Source organism: Hylobates moloch, unplaced genomic scaffold, assembly GCF_009828535.3.
Source record: "Hylobates moloch isolate HMO894 unplaced genomic scaffold, HMol_V3 SCAFFOLD_13, whole genome shotgun sequence".
Classification (NCBI taxonomy): Eukaryota; Metazoa; Chordata; class Mammalia; order Primates; family Hylobatidae; genus Hylobates; species Hylobates moloch.
Genome location: NW_026652288.1, coordinates 74,871,061 through 74,893,486, shown reverse-complemented (window position 1 = coordinate 74,893,486; position 22,426 = coordinate 74,871,061).

The following is a 22,426-nucleotide window of genomic DNA, read 5'->3' as shown; positions in this document are numbered from 1 at the left end:
TTAGAAAGAATAATTTTAAACTCTTCATAAAAACCTTTCCAATTTTTTTTATTGTTTGGCATTTCATAAACTCCAGAACTTAAAATTTTGCTTCACATCAAATAAGTGTTACAGCTTCAATCTGGCATAATATATTTATTATTATAACAATACATGAAACATTCTGATTTCCAACTGAATTTAGAACAGATAATTCTACAATCAAACATATAAAATAAAGTTTTCATTAGTGAAATAAAATAATTTGTGGATTACATTATTTTCACGTTTAAAAAAGTGATAATGCAAGCTCAGCTTCTGAACACGTAAACATTTTATTTACACACATAGCATGGATCACATTATGATAAGTTGTTTCCATGTATATAATGGTTTCAAAATAATTACCTGTAATTTTTTTATTTTGTTAACTTGCTTAAAAATGTATTTTATAATTTCCTGAGATTTCTCGTAGGTTACTCTTTGTCCTGTTAGACATTAAGTATGTTTTTATTGACATGGATTGTGGCAGTTAGTTTTATATCAACATGCCTATGCTGTGATATCCAACTGTTTGATCAAATCTTATGCTAGATGTTTATAATATCCATGGGCCTCATCCAAAGAGTTGAAGCCCTTAATGGAAAAAAAAAAGCAACATACCTAATGAAGAGAAATTCTGCCAGCAGACTACCTTCAGACTAACACTACAAGATCACTCTTGGTTTTCCAATCTGCCTGACACTGCAGATTTTGGATTTATCAAGCTCGCAATCATGTGAGTCAATTCTTTAACCTAAATCTGTCTCTTACTCTCACTCTCCATACATAGAGATATAGATACATGTATATTTGCATATCTCCTGTTGGCTCTGTTTATCTTTAAATCTATACTTTCCCTCAAGTCACTGTTTAAATGCATGTCATAGAAGCTGGTATGCAGCATTTGCATTATCTTTTTTCTTTACAGAAATTCTATAGTATCCATTTGGTATTTGAACATTTATCCAAAAGTGTTTTTAGTTAGAAGAATTATTTTTATTTTTTGAATTTTTATTTCTAATTATTACATGTATACATAATAGTTGAACATATTTATGGAATACAGGTAATATTTGCTACAACTATACAATGTACAGTGGTCAAATTGGGGTAATTTGGATATTCATCACCTGAAATATTATTTGTTTTTGTTAGAAACATTAATTATATTCTTTATTTATTTTGAAATATGCAATAAATTACTGTTAACTATAGTCACCCTATTGTGCTACCAAAAACTAGGTTTTATTCCTTCTATCTAACTGTATTTTTCTGCCCATTAAACATCCCTTACCCAGCCCCATTCCCACTACCCTTCCCATCCTCTGGTAACCATGATTCTACTCTATCTCCATGATTTCATTTTTTTTCTTATATTTGAGTAAGAACATGCAATATTTGTCTTTCTGTGCTTGGTTTATTTCACTTAACATAATGACCTTCAATACCATCGCAGTTGCTGCAAATGACAGTATTTCATTCTTTTTTATGCCTGAATAATATTCCATTGTATATTCGTACCATCTTTTATTTTTTATTTATTTTTCATTATACTTCAAATTCTGGGATATATGTGCAAAACATGCAGGTTTGTTACATAGGTACGCATGTGCCGTGGTAATTTGCTGCACCCATCAACCCGTTATCCAGGTTTTAAGCCCCGCATGCATTAGGTATTTCTCCTAATGCTCACCCTCCCCCTACCCACAACCCCCTGACAGGCCCTACTGTGTGATGTTCCCCTTCCTGTGTCCATGTGTTCTCCTTGTTCAGCTCCCACTTATGAGTGAGAACATGTGGTGTTTGGTTTTCTGTTCCTATGTTAGTTTGCTAGGAATAATGGTTTCCAGCTTCATCCATGTCCCACAAAGGACATGAATTCATTCTTTTTATGGCTGCATAGTATTCTATGGTGTATATGTGCCACTTTTTTTTTTTATCCAGTCTAACATTGATGGGCATTTGGGTTGGTTCTAAGTCTTTGCTATTCTAAGTAGTGCTGCAAAAAAACATACATATGCATGTGTCCTTATAGTAGAATGATTTATAATCCTTAGATATATACCCAGTAATGGGATTGCTGGGTCAAATGGTATTTCTGGTTTTAAATCCTTGAGGAATCACCACACTGTCTTCCACAATGGTTGAACTAATTTACACTCCCACCAACAGTGTTAAAGCGTTCCTATTTCTCCAGCATTGGTTGTATCCTCTCCAGCATCTGTTGTATCCTCTCCAGCATCTGTTGTTTCCTGACTTTTTAATGATGGCCATTCTGGCTGGTGTGAGATGGTATCTCATTGTAGTTTCGATTTGCATTTCTCTAATGACCAGTGATAATGAGCTTTTTTTCATATGTTTTTTGGCCACATAAATTTCGTCTTTTGAGAAGTGTCTCTTCATATACTTTGCCCGCTTTTTGATGGAGTTTTTGTTTTTTTTCTTGTAAATTTAAGATCGTTGTAGATTCTGGATAGTAGCCCTTTGTCAGATGGATTGACTACAAAAATTTTTTCCCATTCTGTAGGTTGCCTATTCACTCTGATGATAGTTTCTTTTGCTGTGCAGAAGCTCTTTAGTTTAATTAGATCCCATTTGTCAATTTTGGCTTTTGTTGCCATTGCTTTTGGTGTTTTAGTCATGAAGTTTTGCCCATGCCTATGTCCTGAATGGTATTGCCTAAGTTTTCCTCTAGGTTTTATATGGTTTTAAGTCTTGTGTTTAAGTATTTAATCCATCTTGAGTTAATTTTTCTATAAGGCATAAGGAAGGGATCCAGTTTCAGTTTTCTGCATATGGTTAGCCAGTTTTCCCAACAGCATTTATTAAATATGGAATCCTTTCTCCATTGTTTGTTTTTGTCAGGTTTGTCAAAGATCAGATGGTTGTAGATGTGTGGTGTTATTTCTGAGGCCTCTGTTCTGTTCCATGGTCTATATATCCGTTTTGGTAGCAGTACTATGCTGTTTTGGCTACTGTAGCCTTGTAGTATTATTTGGAGTCAGGTAGCATGATGTCTCCAGCTTTGTTCTTTTTGCTTAGGATTGTCTTGGGTATATGGGCTCTTTTTTGGTTCCCTATGAAATTTAAAGTTGTTTTTTCAGTTCTGTAGAGAAAGTCAATGGTAGCTTGATGGGGATAGCATTGAATCTATAAATCACTTCGAGCACTATGGCTATGTTCACGATATTGATTCTTTCTATCCATGAGCATGGAATATTTTTCCATTTGTTTGTGTCCTCTCATTTCCTTGAGCAGTGGTTTGTAGTTCTCCTTGAAGAGGTCCTTCACATCCTTTGTAAGTTTTATTCCTAGGCATTTTATTTTCCTTGTAGCAATTGTGAATGGGAGTTCACTCATGATTTGGTTTTCTGTTATTGGTGTATAGGAATGCTTGTGATTTTTGCACATTGATTTTGTATCCTGCGACTTTGCTAAAGTTGCTTATCAGCTTAAGGCTTTTTTGGGCTGATACAATGGGGTTTTCTAAATATACAATCATGCCATCTGCAAACAGACGATTTGACTTCCTCTCTTCCTATTTGAATACCCTTTATTTCTTTCTCTTGTCTGACTGTCCTGTCCAGAACTTCCAATATTATGTTGAATAGGAGTGGTGAGAGAGGGCATCCGTGTCTTGTGCCAGTTTTCAAAGGGAATACTTCAAGTTTTGCCCATTCAGTATGATAGTGGCTATGGGTTTGTCATAAATAGCTCTTATTATTTTGAGATATGTTCCATCAATACCTAGTTTATTGAGAGTTTTTAGCATGAAGAGGTGTTGAATTTTATCAAAGGCCTTTTCTGCGTCTATTGAGATAATCATGTGATTTTTGTCATTTGTTCTGTTCATGTGATGGCTTACAATTATTGATTTGTGTGTGTTGAACCAGCCTTGCATCCTAGGGAAGAAGGTGACTTGATCATGGTGGATAAGATTTTGATGTGCTGCTGGATTCATTTTGCCAGTATTTTATTGAGGATTTTCACATCAATGTTCATCAGGGATGTTAGCCTGACATTTTATTGTTGTTGTTGTTGTGTCTCTACCAGGTTTTGGTATCAGGATGATGCTGGCCTCATAAAATGAGTTACAGAGGATTCCCTCTTTTTCTATTGTTTGGAATAGTTTCACAAGGAATGATACCAGCTCCTCTTTGTACCTCTGGTAGAATTCGGCTGTGAATCCATCTGGTCGTGGGCTTTTTTTGGTTGGTAAGCTACTAAATACTGCCTGAATTTCAGAACTTGTTATTGTTCTATTCAGGGATTCAACTTCTTTCTGGTTTACTCTTGGGAGGGTGTATGTATCCAGAAATTTATTCATTTCTTCTAGAATTTCTAGTTTATTTGAGTAGAGGTGTTTATAGTATTCTCTGATGGTAGTTTCTATTTCTGTAGGATCAGTGGTGATATCCCCTTTATCATTTTTTATTGAATCTATTTGATTCTTCTCTGTTTTCTTCTTTATTAGTCTGGCTAGAGGTCTATCTATTTTGTTAATCTTTTCAGAAAACCAGTTACTGGATTCATTGATTTTTTTTTTTGAAGGATTTTTTGTGTCTCTGTCTCTTTCAGTTCTTCTCTGATCTTAGTTATTTCTTGACTTCTGCTACCTTTGAATTTGCTTGCTGTTGCATCTCCAGTTCTTTTAATTGTTATATTAGGGTGTCAATCTTACATCTTTCCCACTTTCCCCTGTTGACATTTAGATTTATAAATTTCCTTCTTAACACTGCTTTAGCTGTGTTTCAGAGATTCTGGTACATGTTGTCTTTGTTCTCATGGTTTCATAGAACTTTTTTATTTCTGCCTTAGTTTCATTAGTTACCCAGTAGTCATTCAGGAGCAGATTGTTCAGTGTCCATGTAGTTGTGTGGTTTTGAGTGAATGTCTTAATCCTGAGTTCTAATTTGATTGCACTGTGGTCTGAGTGACTGTTTGTTATGATTTCCCTTCCTTTGCATTTGCTAAGAAGTGTTTTACTTCCAATTATTTATTCGATTTTAGATGCTATGTGGTGCTGAGAAGAACGTATATTCTGTTGATTTGGGGTGGAAAGTTCTGTAGATGTCTATTAGGTCCACTTGGTCAACTACCCTTCCCATCCTCTGGTAACCATGTTTCCACTCTATCTCCATGAGTTCGTTTTTTTTTTTTTTTTGTCTTACATATGAGTAAGAACATGCAATATTTGTCTTTCCGTGCTTGATTTATTTCACTTAACATAATGACCTCCAGTTTCATCCATGTTGCTGCAAATGAAAAAGTATTTCATTCTTTTTATGGCTGAATAATATTCCATTGTGTATTCATACCACCTTTTAAAAACCATTCACTCATTACTGGACACTTAGGTGGAGTCCATATTTTGGCTACTGTGAAAATTGCTTCAGTAAACATGAGAGATCAGATACCTCTTTGATATGCCTAGTTTCTTTATTTTGGACATACACTCAGCAATGAAATTACTGGATCATATGGCAGACATTTCTAAAAAGAAAAGATACAAATCGCCACAGGTATGTGCAAAAATGCTCAAATCACTAATCATCAGAAAAATATAAATCGAAACTGCAATGAGATATGATCCCATTCAATTTAAAATGACTTTATCCAAAATAAGAACAATAACAGAAGATGAAGACAGTGTGATAAAGGAGAATCCTGTACACTGTTTGGGAGAATGTAAGTTGGTGCAGCCACTATGGAAAAGTATATGGAGTGTCTTCAAAAACCTAAATATCAGTAAATTGTTTCTGAATTTCCATGTTTTTTGTTCTGAAATTTTCAGTTTCAGAACATTAGAATCAAGGAGTATCCAGGTACATTTCAGAAGGTTTCTTATAGGTTTCTTACAGAAGGTCATTTGAGGAAAATGTTCTTTTTTTTTTTTTTTTTTGGAGGGTCGCTCTGCTGCCCAGGCTGGAGTGCAGTGGCGCTATCTCGGTTCACTGCAGGTTCGCCTCCCGGGTTCATGCCATTCTCCTGCCCCAGCCTCCAGAGTAGCTGGGACTACAGGTGCCTGCTACCACACCTGGCTAATTTTTTGTATTTTTAGTAGAGATGGGGTTTCACCATGTTAGCAGGATGGTCTCGATCTCCTGACCTCATGATCTGCCCACCTTGGCCTCCCAAAGTGCTGGCATTAAAGGCGTGAGCCACTGTGCCTGGCCAATTTGAGGAAAATCTTTAATATGAGTTTGAAGGATATATATTTATAAGTGTATCAAATGATTTAACATTCTGGAAAGGGAACATAATGAATATGTAATATCTATGAAAAAGGAAATATGAACATATATATATACACACATATACACAAACACATACATATGTAAAATGTATTGCTGAGCCTCAATACATCTATTTTTAAAAGTATGAAATAGAAACTTGTTTAGGAGGCAAAATATCAAAATTCAGCCGGACTGAACAGGTGTCTGTTCCTCGCGTTATTTCTCTTTTTATCTTGACCAGCAGGTTTCTTTGCATCAAGACCCACAGTGACAGCACTGCAATATTTTCCTCACCAGGGTCCAGGAGTATTAGTCATTGAGTCCAAATGCAGTCACTTTATAGGAAATTCCTCCTGAGGCGCATTGCTTAGAAGATAGATCTCTCTCCTTCTATATAGAGATAATGAAATTCTCCTTTTTCAGTACTGCATTACCTAACAGATATGTATTGTTAAAAATCAAACCAAGCTTTCATAAGGCATTAAGTCTGAAACTTACTTCCTATACAGTTTCAAACTGGCTGGATGCCCTGCTCTGGATAACTCTCTGAGAATGAAAACATTGCTTAGTATTCAACAGAGTTGCTCAGAATTAAAGTACCAAAGTCAGTAGATGTACTTGGCGTGAACATGAGAAATATTCAACCCAAAACTTTTAGATGGATATGTGATATAGTCAAAATTATCTTGTTTCTTCTTGTTCTCTTTATTGCCTCTGTACCTTCTGGAGCTGGGGGACCTTCTCCAGGCCTAAAGATCCTCCCTAGATACAGAAAACACACAATTATTTCCATCTATTGCTTTGATTATGATGCACACTGAGATTATTTAGGGTTGTCACTAGAAAAAATCACAATATCTATACATTTAGAATGTAGACTTTATTTTTTATAAGTAAATAAATCTTGACAGGCTGGGAGTATGCCTCTGGCCAAAACTGAAAGCAGGCACTACAAGTGAAGGACAGATGAGACAGGAGTGTATGCTGAACAGGTTGGCCAAGTATACCTCTTTAACAGGTTACAGAAGGAGCTATGAATATTCAGGAAAGGGGTCCTAAAGCGTGTGTACTGAAAAAACATCCATGTTGCATATAAATCAACCATGTTCACTTTTGGGTTGAGAATTAAACATTTAAATGCATTACAATTAGGCTCTATATGTTAAAAGGTGATACAGGGACATGAAGGCACTCAAGTGCGCAGCCTCTGTAAACCAACCAGAACCTGTCCATGGTCGGTGATTTTCTTATCCTGAGAAAGTTACTGAAATCAGTCTCTTGTCCAACCAAAGCTTTAATTATGGCTTGTGGAATAGGGGAGGTAAGTTAGTCAGCATCTGGCAGTGGATGAGCTGCAAATTGTTTTAATATTGCTTATCTCAGGACAGTGCTGCTTTGGCTGCTAGAGAAGAAGAAAAACTGTGACAGAACATAGTTTATTCTTTAAGTGTAGAGGTGCATAACTTAAACTTTGTCTGGCATGGCTTTAGGCCTTGTATATGATTTGGTATCTTATGGCCACAGAAATTCTGTTTTGTCAATCTTATGATTTCTATTTTAACATTGTGGTGATCAGTTGTATGTCTAAGCTGCAAAAGAATGGGAATATAATGAGACCTGTCTTATCTCCCATCCATTATGGCTGGTAATTCTGTTTTGAAAGTTTCTACACCCTTGGCCAAGAGGATATCTGTTTAGTCAGTTGGGGCAGTTTAGTATTTTATTTTTAGTTTATAGGATTCAGGAAACTTAAAATCCTTTGCTGGTAGGATTAGAGTGTCTATGTTTATAAAAACACAACTCATTGGGATTTCATACTCTTGGTAAAGACTCATTAGTTTAGAATTTGTTTCTGCTTGCTTCTAACATCAAAATGGACTTCTTTACTAACTTAATACCTCTGAATTCTTCTATTTGCTCCAGCCCAGTTTCAATAAAGATAAATCTATACTCATGTTCTTCTCCTCTAAAATAATGCCTTCAAGGCTCATTTTCTTGAAAATGTACTTAAGGAGTGACTTTAATTGACAGGAATTTAGACCCTGTGGAAATATAGTTAGACAGATTATTTAAGCTAATTGATTCTTTAAAGGTTCCTGTAAATACATACGGCACATGGACAGCTATCATTTTGCCTTACACCAGCGTTAAGCATCATCCATGTGGAACAAATTAGTTTCTCTCTGTCAGTGGCATTCAGGAGAATCTCTTGTGTTAAAAAATAGTTATAATGACATATAAATAACTTCCAATACTATCTTTCAGGTTAAAGTGCCAGAGTAAAAGTATGTGAGTATGCATCTTTTTAAGAAAGATCATTTTGCAAAGTGATTTTTCTGCATAGTACTCAATTACAAAGGCAATGATGAGATGAAAATATATGTGACAAAGTTTCTGATACAAGAAGCTTAGCTTGCACAGCTTAATAAAAGAAATAAGTATTTACTAGACAAACTTAGGTAACCTGAGTTTTAAAGTTAGAAAATCTCAGGATGAGAAAAACATCTAAACTCATATCAAAATGTGTAATATATGATTACATCAAATATTTACAAAAGTAAATTGATAGCCTAAATTGATTTATCTATAGTGCCTATGTAGATTGTGAATATTACAGTTTTCATGTAACTTGATTTCTATGTTAGGCATCTACATGTTAGCCTCAAGCCCAGAGTAAACTAAAAAGTAAATGTTTAAGGTTTTCTCATTCTGAAGAGAAACAAAATTTTAAAAACAAAGATGAGTCATGAATTTGCATATTACTAAACACATTGTAACATTTCAATCGTGTAAAAGATGAGGTTTTATTTAGGAGTGACAAAGTGTACATAAAAGTATAATGAATATTGTGAGAATTGAAATAATTATCAAGATAACAATACAAATAACATGTTTTGAAATGTTCAAGGATGAATATGGAAAGACATCTTGGAAAAGGAAATGTTTACCTGAGAATCAAATTTGAAAGGCATATAAATGGAGAAAGATTTGACACTTAGAGCTGAAGGAAAAACATTGCAGAAATACAGAAGTGAAACATCTTAAGTCACTTCTTACAACTTCAGATACAGAGATTGGCTTGGTATTGGATAAATGAAAGTTAAAGGAGACAAATAACTGACAGGGAAAATATTTAATTTTGATTAGGATATTGGCTCATGATGCTAAACCGATCATGGAATGTTTAAAATTCTACTCTCTCTATTATGTAGATTCACCGTGTAGTTAAATCATATATTTGGAAAGTAACTTGGGTTCCTTAGGGTTGAGTCTTAATTTTGCTACTTACTATATGTGTAGAGTAACCATATATCTTGATTTGCCAAGTTAATTCTGATATATACTGATAAAGTCAGATAGATGCTTATTAATAGCTTCCCCTTCTCTATCTAACCATGTCCTACCTACCTTAGATGATGTGGTCACCATAGGAATTGATTTAACTTTTTTAAGTTTCAGTTTTCTTCATTTTAAATATGGATAATTACCATAACTACCACACAGCATTGTTTTGGACAGTAAATGAGATACTCCCTAGAGAGTACTTAATTCAGTAGTGTGCACAGAGCAAGCAATTGATAACTGTTATTATAATTTAATCATTACTTAAAAGATAATGCCAAAATATTTAGTTGACTCAAAATACTAAATTGACCTAAAATCAGTTGAAATGCTAATCATTCAGATTATTTTGAATGTACCAATTTCTACAATATTGACCTAATTGTTATATATAAATCAGTAGTTGTAATTTTTTCTCTCACTCATACACCGGCATACATGCACACACATACACACACACACACTCTTAAAAAATAATCTCCTAATTACATTACATATTAAATATTTTTCTAACAAGAAAGTTTATAGTCATTTCCCAATTTGATTACTTAAATATAGATTGCTTCACAGAAAAAAAATAATTGAAGAAGTATAAACAGGTGACCAAGATGACAGTAATGCAGTATCTCTAATATATTTACTGGGACACAAATTAAATAATTTGATAAAAGCAATGTGTAGCCTGAATTGATTGTTAAATATATTAACTTTTTCAATCTTTTTACAAATGATATTATGCACAGATTTTCTTAACTCAAACCTGTAAAAATGTCAGTTTTTGCATGATACTTTATATGTTTTAGTACAAAGATGTCTTCTAGTTTTGTGAAGAAAGTAACATATTACCAGTTGAGGAATTAAGCTCTTTACCAGGTAATAGAAACATAAAAATAGAGTAATAAAAATATTTTAAAATACCTTTATATAAATATATAAATACGCCTTTATATAAAAGGATTTAAAAGTTTTAATGTTCTAATTCTGTTTATTCTGATATTTTTAGAATTTTAATATTTTCTCTCAAAGCATCCAAATATTCAAGAACATTCTGATATTTGTAGCAACTAAGATTCATACCACACACAATACTACTTCATAGATCCAGTTGAATTTTAATGTTTCTGAGGGAAATTCAGATAATAGTCACAACAGATTGATGCTGGACAGGCTTATTTTTGTTACATTTTAAAATTCACTCCATTAACATTGTTCTATGTCACTTCCCAAGATATGGAGGATACATAAATTTTCTTTTCTAGGAGTCAGCAAAGGTCACGACTAAGACAAAAATGAAGTGCCTCTTAATTTGGTGGAGGGTCCCTAGTACCTCACATACAGCAGCCAATTCATAAATATTTCAAGGTGAAGTTTGATAACGATTTCACTAGATGGTGCTGGTATAGGCATGGCATCATTCAGAACATAAGTGGAAATGTGTAGCTTGTGTTACTGAGCTCTGCAGAGTAAGTTTGTTTTCCTTTTCTCTATCTGATTTGTTCAAGTAACAAATAAAAAGAGAATATTTTAGAAATGTAACCATAAATAACACTAGGAACAATAAAACAAGATAGGCTACAAAAAAGAGAGTCACAGCCAAAATTCCCTATATTCAAGGTGTTTTGTGTTCAGAGAAAGAGTGTGAAAATGTGGACCAAGCTTAATTACCCATGAATGTTAACTTGCTCCAACAGACCCGAATTGAGTGTGTTTCAGATTATGATGCTTTCAGCTATTTTTTGTAAGCACATGAACAAATTCATGAATAGCATTTAAGTTTTATAGAATAGATTATGAATGGAAGTTGGAGATAAAACAGAGAGAAGGGACTTAAACATGAAGAAACTATGTGGAAACCTTTTTGAATATGATGATCAATTGTCAATTGTTTTGCATTTTGAGACTTGAAGTTGATTCTTTTGGTCTTGACATCAATATTCTAACCCAATAAAATTCATCCTGCTTTAATGAGGTGCTATTTTATATTCAAACTATGATGATAATTAAAGGGAGCATCACATGCTCAAGAATTACAAGTCCTTATTTGAGGAACTTTATTAGCAATGTTGAACTTTTGTTGTATTCGATTCTTATTGCTAGTGTTAACAGATTACCCCAAATTTAATGATTTAAAACAATAAATATCTTGTCTTCAGGTCTAGAGATCAGGATTCTGACATAGATGTCACCGGGCTAAGATCAAGGTGTTTTCAGGACTATATTTCTTCTGGAGCTTCTAAGGGGGAATGCATTTTCTAGAATTTTCCAGCTGTTAGCAGCTGCCTGCATTTCTTGGAGCATGGCCACTTCCTCCATTTTCAAAGCTATTAATGGACAGTTGAGAATCTTTCTTATGTTACGTCATTCTGACTCTGACCCTTTGACTCCTTCTTTCACATTTAAAGGGTCATTGTGATTACATTATATCAACTTGGATAATCCAGGATACTCTCCTTATTTTATGATTATCTGATTAGCAACCTTAATTCCATTTGGTGAGTTTAATTCTCTCTTGCCATGTAACATAACATATTCAAAGATTTCTGGGATAAGAACATGGACATATTTGAGGACCCATTATTTTGCCTTCTAAAGTTGCAAGCAATTCTCCAGGATATTTTTTTTCTTATTATAATTTTACCCATAATGTGACCAGGTTGACAACCCAACTAAGTGTTTTGGCTGTCCATTCTGAAGACACTTGGAGAGATTAAAATGATTCTCTTCCTTGGAAGGTCTTTAATCTAGGAAAACATCTTACAGAAACAACACCCATAGCCTAGTGAGGCTTGGGATATAATAATCATTATTTGTTCTGTAATTTGGCTTTGATACATCTTAGTGCACACAGATAAGGCATTTTAAGGGTAAGGATGGGAATGTCTTATAGAGAAACAAGAACTGAAAATAGATTCAAACACTAAAGATGGGCACAAGTCAATGAATTTTAGAAAGATCTGTAGGACATACAGGATATTCACCATATAAGAAGAGACTGCAGGGATTTGTAGTTCAGCAGGCAATCTTAGGATATGTAACTGAAAGAAATTGAAAGTGTCTATAAAACTAGTATCATAGAGTTCAGAAGTCAAGACACAACATTAAGAAATTCTAACAGAACAGAGAATGCCATTAAGAATGTTTATTTACTCTTAGCAGGGTGTATGGATCACAGGTTTATGGGTCATAGTCTGGTATTCAGTTAGGGAAATATTTTAGGACGAGTTGCAATTTCCAAAATAACTGAGTTACTGATAGGCAAAAAAAAAAAAAAAAAAAAAGAATGGAGACTGTAATAGAGGAACTTCTATTTGCTAGATGTGAGAATAAAATTTGGGAAACTGGAAAAGGTAAAAACCCAAATATTAAAAGTAAAACCCTAAGTAACAATTCTAGCAGTAACACTCACTATTATCTCGTGAGCGCTGTGTAAAAATTAATGAATCTCCTCCTGCTTAAGTGAAATCCATTTGAGAGACGGAAGTTAAAATTAGCTGATTCAAGTAGGCTGAGTGGGGGATTGTGAATATTTGAAAGAGGAAATGTGGGAATGAGAGGCAGTATCAAAGTATTTTAAAGATCTATTTTACAATTAGGGAAGCATATCTTATATTATTATTTAATTTGTGAATTTTGTTTATAAATTATAAGTTTCACAGCAATAACCAAGTCTTTGTCATTTTAATTCTCTCTCCTAAGACAATGTCTAGGACAATGTTTATTCATGGAAACAGATGCCTTCTCTTTATGATTGTCTACTATGGCAATTTTACCTCTCCTAAAACACTTTGTTTGACATATTAATGGTTTATAAATATATGTTGGCTTTAATTTGACTGTGGATTTCTGAAGACAATTGCTGGCCTTTAAATATAACAATTATATTGCATAAAGGAGAGATTATGGCAAACATGTAAAGACATTATGGAGATAAAAATAAATTTCAGCATTATTTGTAATAATTAAGACAGCTATTACTTCTGCTCTTCATGATGTTTATTCTTTTAATTAAATTCTCATCATTCAAAAAACAATTACTATTGATATGTTCTAACCCTGTGCTCGTTGCTCTAACTTGTGAGCAGTTTAATATTACTGTTTCTCCTTACATAATTTCTTATAGTTGTTTACCAAGTCCACTTTATATTTTTATTTCTTAAATAAAATTATACTTGTTTTACTAGACTTTTTATGTGTTATAATACAATTCGGGAAAAAATATTCTAGCTCATGTCAACATATGTTTAACTATTTAAAAATTTCTCCTTTGCATTATTCTCTGTGATAATCTGGGCCTTTTATCCATTCTGATATCATGATAGACAATAGATAGATGATGAATAGGTAGATAGATTCATTAGTTCATTCATTGATTACATAAATGTACCAAAAATCTCCAAAGTACAAATCAACATTTGTGCATGGCTCAATTCTAGCTCTTCAGGGATTTACAATCTAAACAATATTAGAAAGTGCATAGACGTAAAATGATTACATAAAAAGAAAAGTACATTAGTAAATACAAATATATTTTAAAATATAAAAACTTTTCCTGTTACCACACACTTCCTTTGGCTTTAAAATATTTTATCTTAACTATTTTCTAATATGTTATGATTATTTCTTTTTGAGTGAGATAATGACATCAGCTAGTAAATAGCAGAGATAAAATTCAGATTATCCTCTAACTACAATGTTTGTGCTCTTTTCTAAGTACCACTGAATTAGCTGTGTATAAGACAAACAAAAGACAGTTTAGAAGGATTAGTGGAAGTAAACTTGTTTATTTACTGATGAGGTAGAGAAGATTTTCACAAAGACATGTAACTTGACTAGGATATAAAAGGTAGATGCAATTTAGATGCTGAGAATGAGAAAGATAATCATTGTAGGTACAAAACAGAATAAGCAAAGGCATGGAGATAGAAGTTAGCCTAGAATGTTACCAGAACAGTAACAGCAAGTGCAAAACTCTTCTTGAATCATTCTATTTCACTTTTTTTCATCTCAAATTCAATGCTAAACCTTTATCCAATCAGCCTATCAGGTCAGGAATTACTTTCAGGACAGACAAATTACTTTTACCCAGCATATAGTTCCAAAATCTAATGCCAGAGTGGTTTGCTTTTCTTCATTTGTAAACAATTTGGTGTCTGAAGTTAGAAATATTGGATCCACACTTTATATAGGAATATATTCGATTTTTAAATTACATGGCATTGTATATGTCACACTCCAGCAGGCTCATTCCTTAAAGGATAAAGTTAGTCATGAATAAAATTCTTGCACTTGAAACACAGATGCCTGATGAATATACAAGGATAAGTAAGTGAAATATGTATTGCTGAAGTGAGGAGGGAGCTGAGATTAGACAGCCTACCAAGGAGACAAAAAGGCTTCTCAAAACTCATTACTTAAAATGGAAGTGCACAAATGGTCACCTTTTATTGTATAGTCTAGCTTTTCATTTCATTTGCTACAAGGGTGGCCAAGAGGCAAAATGCCTGTTTTGACATATACCACTCAAGCGTGAAAGTAACCTTCTGCTTCAAGCTCTAGCATGGTGTTTTAATTGGCCAATGCTGCCCTAAATCCTACATTCTGCCAAATAATATCATACTTGTAAAACATAGTTTTGTTTTAATTTATTTCATTTTGATATAGCATTAATATGAAATCTGTTTTACATCCCAGTTGCAATTAATGAGTATAATCAGTGTAAAACTTTGAATGGTGGTTGCAGCTGTTGTATGCTAGGGCTGTAACCATTTTGAATATTATAATAATATTTTTCTAGAATTAAAAAGGAGATGTGAATGCCAAATAGAGTTGATACTGAGAAGTTGATTTTTAAAAATATTTCTGGCACGTATAGTTTTTCTTAATGTTGATGTAGGTAATTTTTCTTCATTTTGTAATGTTTACATTCAATTTCTAGCAATATAATTTGGTACAGAAAATTTTTTTATTCTTTCGACTTCAAATAAAATTAATTATGGTAATAAGAGAACAAACAATTGAGACATGTAGACATTCTAATCACCTTCTTTTAAAATTAGTAATATGGACTATAAATTATTTAAAATTACAATTAACCTTAAGGATGCATTTTAGTTCAACATTGGGAAAGATGAGAGAAATGGTAACACATGTCCTCAGAAGATTTTGTGACATAAAATTCAGCTCTAGGTAAACTTTGTCATACACTGATATTTTAATACCTGAGGAAATTATGTGTTGTTTTTACTTACTTTGAAAGTTAATAAGTTATATTACATTTTAGAATCACTCTTTCTGCATAGGAAAGAGTATTTAATATTTTAAAAGTAAAGACTTAAAAACTATTGGAGAAACAAACGTTTGTTTTATATGAAAGTGTGAATATTGTACAGGTATCAAAGACACTTCTAAAATCCGAGCATTGACCATTTTAAAGTATTGAAAATCTTCAAGTCCCCAGCCATTTAAAATATTCAATTATCTTTATTTTTAAGAGCAAATCAACCTGTTCTTGTGTCTATGTAAATTATCGAAATTGAATTGTTTTCCAACTTTTTAAAATTTCAGCTTTCGTATTTTGTCTAATGTGAAAACTGAAAATAATTTAGCATAAGGCTGTCATCCCCTAAAAATTAGCACAATTCTCATCTTCACCTTGTGCTTCCATCCACCAAAAGACTGAGTGAAAAAGAAAAACTTCTGCTATAAAAGTAAATGAGTTACCCCCAGTGCACATTCCATTTATACCTCATAGCTATCTAAATGTTACTATTTGAGGTTATCCTTTGAGTTCCAATGCTGTGGTCATATATATAGTGTTAAGTACCAGATTCCAAATCAGGGCTACAATATACAATATGATTCAAGTCATCTGTAACAGATGTATTTGGTAGTTGTTAAATGTATTTAGGTATTGGATTAAATTGGGGAAAGTGTTAATTCACCTTTATTTTTCAAGCATTAGGAATCAAATAATAATATTTTAAATTTCATCTTTCTTTACATCTAGCATTAGTTACTCAGTGTGAATTTGTAGGATGCCTCACTATTATAAAAATATGGTATATATTACTAAGGCAGTTTTTATTATATTCAAAAATATTATGTAAATATGAAATAATTCCATTAAAACATTTAATATGTTGAAAATTATAATTATGTATAAAATAAAAGTTTATTGGGATGGTGGGCACCTATAGTCTCAGCTACTCCAGAGGCTGGTGCAGGAGGTTGGTTGTGCCTGAAATTCTGAGTTCAGCCTGGGCAACATAGCAAGACCATGTCTCTTAAAAAAATGCATATATAAAAATTGATTTAATTGTTATTTTGCATATCATATTTGGAAAATTTTAGGAGGTTTAATGTAAATATAAACTATTAATATTTATTTTGGTTAAAACAATATAATGAAACACTTGGAAAGTAGAAAAATATACAGTATGAAAATCATACCAGATTACCATAGGCAATGTGACATTTGTGGAATGTGTTTAAAGTTTTTATTTTTAAAAATTTCTTTTGTCATTTTTTAAGTTGCATTAGAGTATTTGTAAAATTTTAGGAAATTTTTAAATCGTATTTTTTGACTGAATATTTTTAATCAGATACATTTAGAAGAAAATTTCTGTGAAACATTCTATTATTAAAAATAAAAATGAGTATTTTTCTTAATAGAATAATAAAATTATTCAGTTTTATAATTTGATTTAGTTTGTATGAAGATACATAACAATTTTATATATCTAGATTGTTGAAATGTTAATTTTTTATTTTTGTAATTATGTGTAATACCAAAATTACCATTTTTGAATGTAAACTTTTGCCTATAATTCTAATTATTTCAGTGAAATAAATTTAAGAAGGAGAATAATAGAATATTAGCAACTCTTTTAAAAGTTAAAAATCTATTATGATGGTTAGTTTTATGTGTCTACTTAGTTGGGCCACAAGATGCCTAGTTGAACGATTAAACATTATTTCTGGGTGTGTCTGTGTAAAGCACAGGTTGTTCAAACAATTGGGTAGGCACTACCCAATCAGTTGAAGGCCTGAATATAACAAAATGGGGGAGGGAGGTTGAATTCCCACTCTGCCTAACTGTTTCATCTGAGTTATTAGTCTCCTTCCTTCAGGGATCTTTCTTCTCAGGCCTTTAGACTGCAATCTGTACCATTTGCTTTCTGGCTCTCAGGCCTTTGAACTATACAAACAGTCTTCATGGGATTCCAACTTGGAGATATAAGAGCAGATAATGGGACTTCTTAACCTTCATGAGACTTCTTAACCTTCATGATCACCTCCAAAATCACATGAGCCAATTTCATAAAATAAATCTCATTCTATCTGTCCATCATCTACCTTTCAGTTCTGTATATTTTCTATGGGTCATGTTAATTTGGAGAACACTGATTACTACCTTAGATACCGAAAATAAATATTTAAAGATGTTTCTTCATTAATTTAAGATAGAAGTTACATAATACATAGTAGTGATTATTTCTGTTGTTTTTCTTGCTTTCCTCATGATCTATTCTCCTTGGTATTGTGTCATGATTTTCTTTACTCTGGTTTGTAATGGCATGTTCTAATACTTATAAAAAATTCTATTTTTCATTAATATTTTTGAGATTACTATCTTTTTTCTATTAATTTTACTAATATTTTTCAGGTTAAAAGAAAACTCTCAGAATTATCTTAGTAAAATTAATTGGAAATTCTAAGTAAAATTTGGAGGATACAGATTTTATTCTAATGTTGTTTTTCATTCACATATATGCCTTTCATGCATTTGTCATTTCTATTTTTATTTTCAATGTTATATTGTTGTAAGTGATATAGCTAGAACTTGTCAGAAACTTTGTCAAATGCTAGATACACACACCCCCACACAAATATACTCATCTTTATTGTTGATAAATTTTTATTCCTGAATGGTTTCTAAATAATATTTATGTAAACAAATAAATAAAGCCACACATGGTGTGTTCTCACTCATAAGCGGTAGCTAAGCTGTGAGGATGCAAAGGTATAAGAATGACACAATGGACTTTGGGGACTCATAGGGAGAGGATGGGAAGGGGGTGAAGGATGAAAGAATACAAATTGGGTGTAGTGTATACTGCTCCAGTGATGGGTGCACCAAACACCACCTGTTTCCCAGTAACTTATGGAAAGCAAAAAAAATGCAACTAAGGAAATTGTTTAGAACAAAAGATAATTCAACATAAGGGAGAAGAACCTTACTAAAGATGGCTGAGAGAAATTGCAAATTTAAAAAACAGGACTTTGGATTTTATAACTAGGAGTTACTAACAAAAGCAGTCTTAGTGGAGTTGTGATAGATGAGGGCAGATCTAATATAGTGAATAATTAATGTGAGGTAGTGTTGAAGAAACAAAATGCAGACTACGTTTTTGCAGGGTAGGGGAACTTTGATGTTTAAAACAAAAAAACAAATTGATAGAATTTTCTATAATGTTAAAGAAGCTTAAACGTGTTTAAAGAAATCTGAGAGGAAGGTGGCATAGGAGAGAGAGAGAGAGAATGTGTGATTAAAAATACTACACTGGAGCTGTGATCCTCAAAGGTGTGAAGCTATGAGGCTGCCTGCAGCAGTTTCACAGGGGTGGGCTTGTTGAAAATGTACGTTAGTAGGCTCTGCAACAGAGCTGAAGGTATGCATATTGACATTTAAAATCTACTGCTCTAGAGAAAGACATTTATATTGTCTGAAAAGACATGAGAAGATAGGTTCCAGGATACAGATGAAAGAGCTAACATCCACTAAAAAAAGTAATAAAACAAAAGCAAAGAAAAATTCCTTCTTCTTCTTAGACAGGAATAAAGAAACTAGTTAAGAGTCTGTGTATAAGAAGAAATGTTTTAGCTGAATAACATCTTCAGGAATTTTAGCCTTATGAGTTGTATTTTAAGTGATAACCTCTAATATGTAAAAATAATAGCAAAAAACTTACAGGTTAAAACAGGTTGCACTAAGAATTCAGATACCGAAAATGACAAATTTCAGTGATGCAGAGCCTCGTAGTTTTTATTTTCTTCCACAAACACATACTGCTTACAATGGTATAGGAGCAGGGAAGATAGACAGGTAGAATAATCTGGAAGAGAGATACTTGCATGTTACACTGGAATATGGGGGATGTAATTTTGATGAGTTGATTTTGCAGACTATGTAATTTAGATTTGATCATGAAGAAAATAACAATTAGAAGCAGGAATATTGACCAGAACAGTGAAGATGAGTTAAATGACTGAAGTGCCAATTAGATCAAAGTGTGTCAGTTAGTGAGAGAACATTGTGAGCAAAGTGTTGTAAGAGACTTGAATTTTGGAGATTACAGAAAATCAGCTTCATTAGTTTAATCATAGTTCAGTTTCATGCAAGCAATAGATATGATACTTAATTTGGTCTTATGTTAAAAACAAGATTTGATCTAAGTTAATGGAAAATTAGTAAATTCCATATCACCTATTAATTGGAAGAATATTATATCAGTCACCATCTACAGTTTGAGAAACGTTGGCTGAAATATAAATAAATTCTACATAAATGCCAAAAATGATAATAGATGTATGATAATACTAAGATAAAATTAAATGCCCAAATGATAGCATATTAAAAAATTAGTTTCAGATATATGCAAAACTTAAACGTGAAGAAGGTAAATTATTTACAGTAAAAAAATATAAAAAAGATCATCAGGTAGAGAAGAATGTTCATAAAATAGCCAAATATTCAAAACATGGAGAAAATGATTGGCAAAGTTCATTGTATCAAAATTGTCTTTCTTAATGAAAAAAGTCATCAAAGTTAAAAGCCACGTTTTAGAATACATATAGCTAACAAAGGTTATTTGGGGCAGATAAAATACCCTAATACTATTCAGCAATTCCAGTCCTAGAGCATGTCTTAAGAAGACAGTTCCTCTTGAGATTCTTTCCTTTTTTTTTTTCTTTTCTTTTTTTTTGAAGACAGATTCTCCTCTGTCGCCCAGGCTGGCGCAATCTTGGTTCACTGCAACCTCCACCTCCCGGGTTCAAGCAATTCTCTGCCTCAGCCTCCTGAGTAGCTGGGATTACAGGTGCCCACCACCATGCCCAGCTAATTTTTTTTTATTTTTTTAGTAGAGACAGGGTTTCATCATCTTGACCAAGCTGGACTTGAATTCCTGACTTCGTGATCCACCTGCCTTGGCCTCCCAAAGTGCTGGGATTACAGGCCAAGATTGCTTTTAAGTCTCCATGAGTAGTGGTATTGTTTTCAATACCACGGCAGATGAGAGAATAGAGCTTTTCCAACTCTAAGAATGTATAACAACTATCTCCAGAACTTGTTTAAAATGTCAGTTACCAATCAGAGATTCTATCTTATGAATTCTGAATTGTCCTTGAAAATTCTGCATTTGAGAATCAAATGAATATCAGTTCTTGAAAATAGAATATAGCTGTGATATCTAAATTCATTTTCATTATCAGTGGCAGTCAGGAAGCCTTGTATCTCTCAATAACTTTTAAAAGTCATGAATACATTTTCCAGATATACTAAAAATCAGTATACACATTGTGTTTGTATATACACTATACACACACATATGTGTGTCTGTGTGTACGTGTGTGTGTGTATGTATATATATATATATATATATACAGTGTATATACATACACACACATATTTTCACAGGGCCTCTGTTTCATAAACATTCAGTGCAGTGGTTGCCTCTGGAGACAGGTGGGGCAAATGTGTAGGAGCACATAGAGAACACTTCTAAATTTCATTTGCTATTTTAAAAAAAGTAACATTTTTTATGCTTTTGTATATAATTAAATTAAAGGAAAACCTAATTGAATATATACACTGATCTGTATGTTTTCAAGACAGTAGTAGTCACGAGACATAGCTATCAAGACATCAGTATTAAAAAAACAGCTTATCAAAAATTTTTTTGGTTTAAAATCAACTGAATCCCATTTTTGCTAGCTAAATTTGGATACAATTTTATTAAGGAATACTGGGCAACTTTCATAATTTCTGATGGGTCATAGCACCAGGCTGTGTATCCAGGAACCACGTTCCAAATCACAATGCAGGTGCCAGGCACCAAATAGCTTGAATGGCCAACAGGATCATGCTTTATCACTGTGCCTCATCACTCCAGGAAATGTGCCTTCCTGTAGTTGTTGCCAGAGGCAGATTTTAGCCATCTCACTTGTTTTCATCTCCAACTTTTAACTTAAGGACTGGGTGGATTATTTTATTGTTGCTGTTGAGCCCACGCCGCATAACCATGTACCCATTGCAAAAAAAAAAAAAAAAGGAATAATCAACATTTTTAAGCTCCAATAATTGGAAGCTGTCTCACTGAGAATCATAATGTAAGGATATTCCCAAAGACAGAAAAGGTGTTCATTTACTAGGCAACCAGAAAGAATAACCAATCTTTACTGTAAGCTGTATTCATGACACTGACACCATCCAGATTTCCAAAAAGAAACTGTCACAGAATTTTTTTTTTCTTTCCATGTGCATGTTTATAAAGCTGAGTTTGTCAATCTCAGCAGTATCGATATTTTGCACCAGATAATTCTTTATTGTGAGCACTGTCTTGTTCATATTAGAATGTTGAGAAGCATCTCTGGCCATAACAGTCCCCTGTCCCTCTCAGATGAGACAGCCAAAAATGTCTCTATTTATTGACAAATGTCCTTTGGGTGGACTAAATTGTCTCAGTTAAGAATTGCTGCTATACAGTGATGTTCAGGAGCTCAGCTTCACCATAACAGACAACAGGGAGGATATAACGTATAATCCC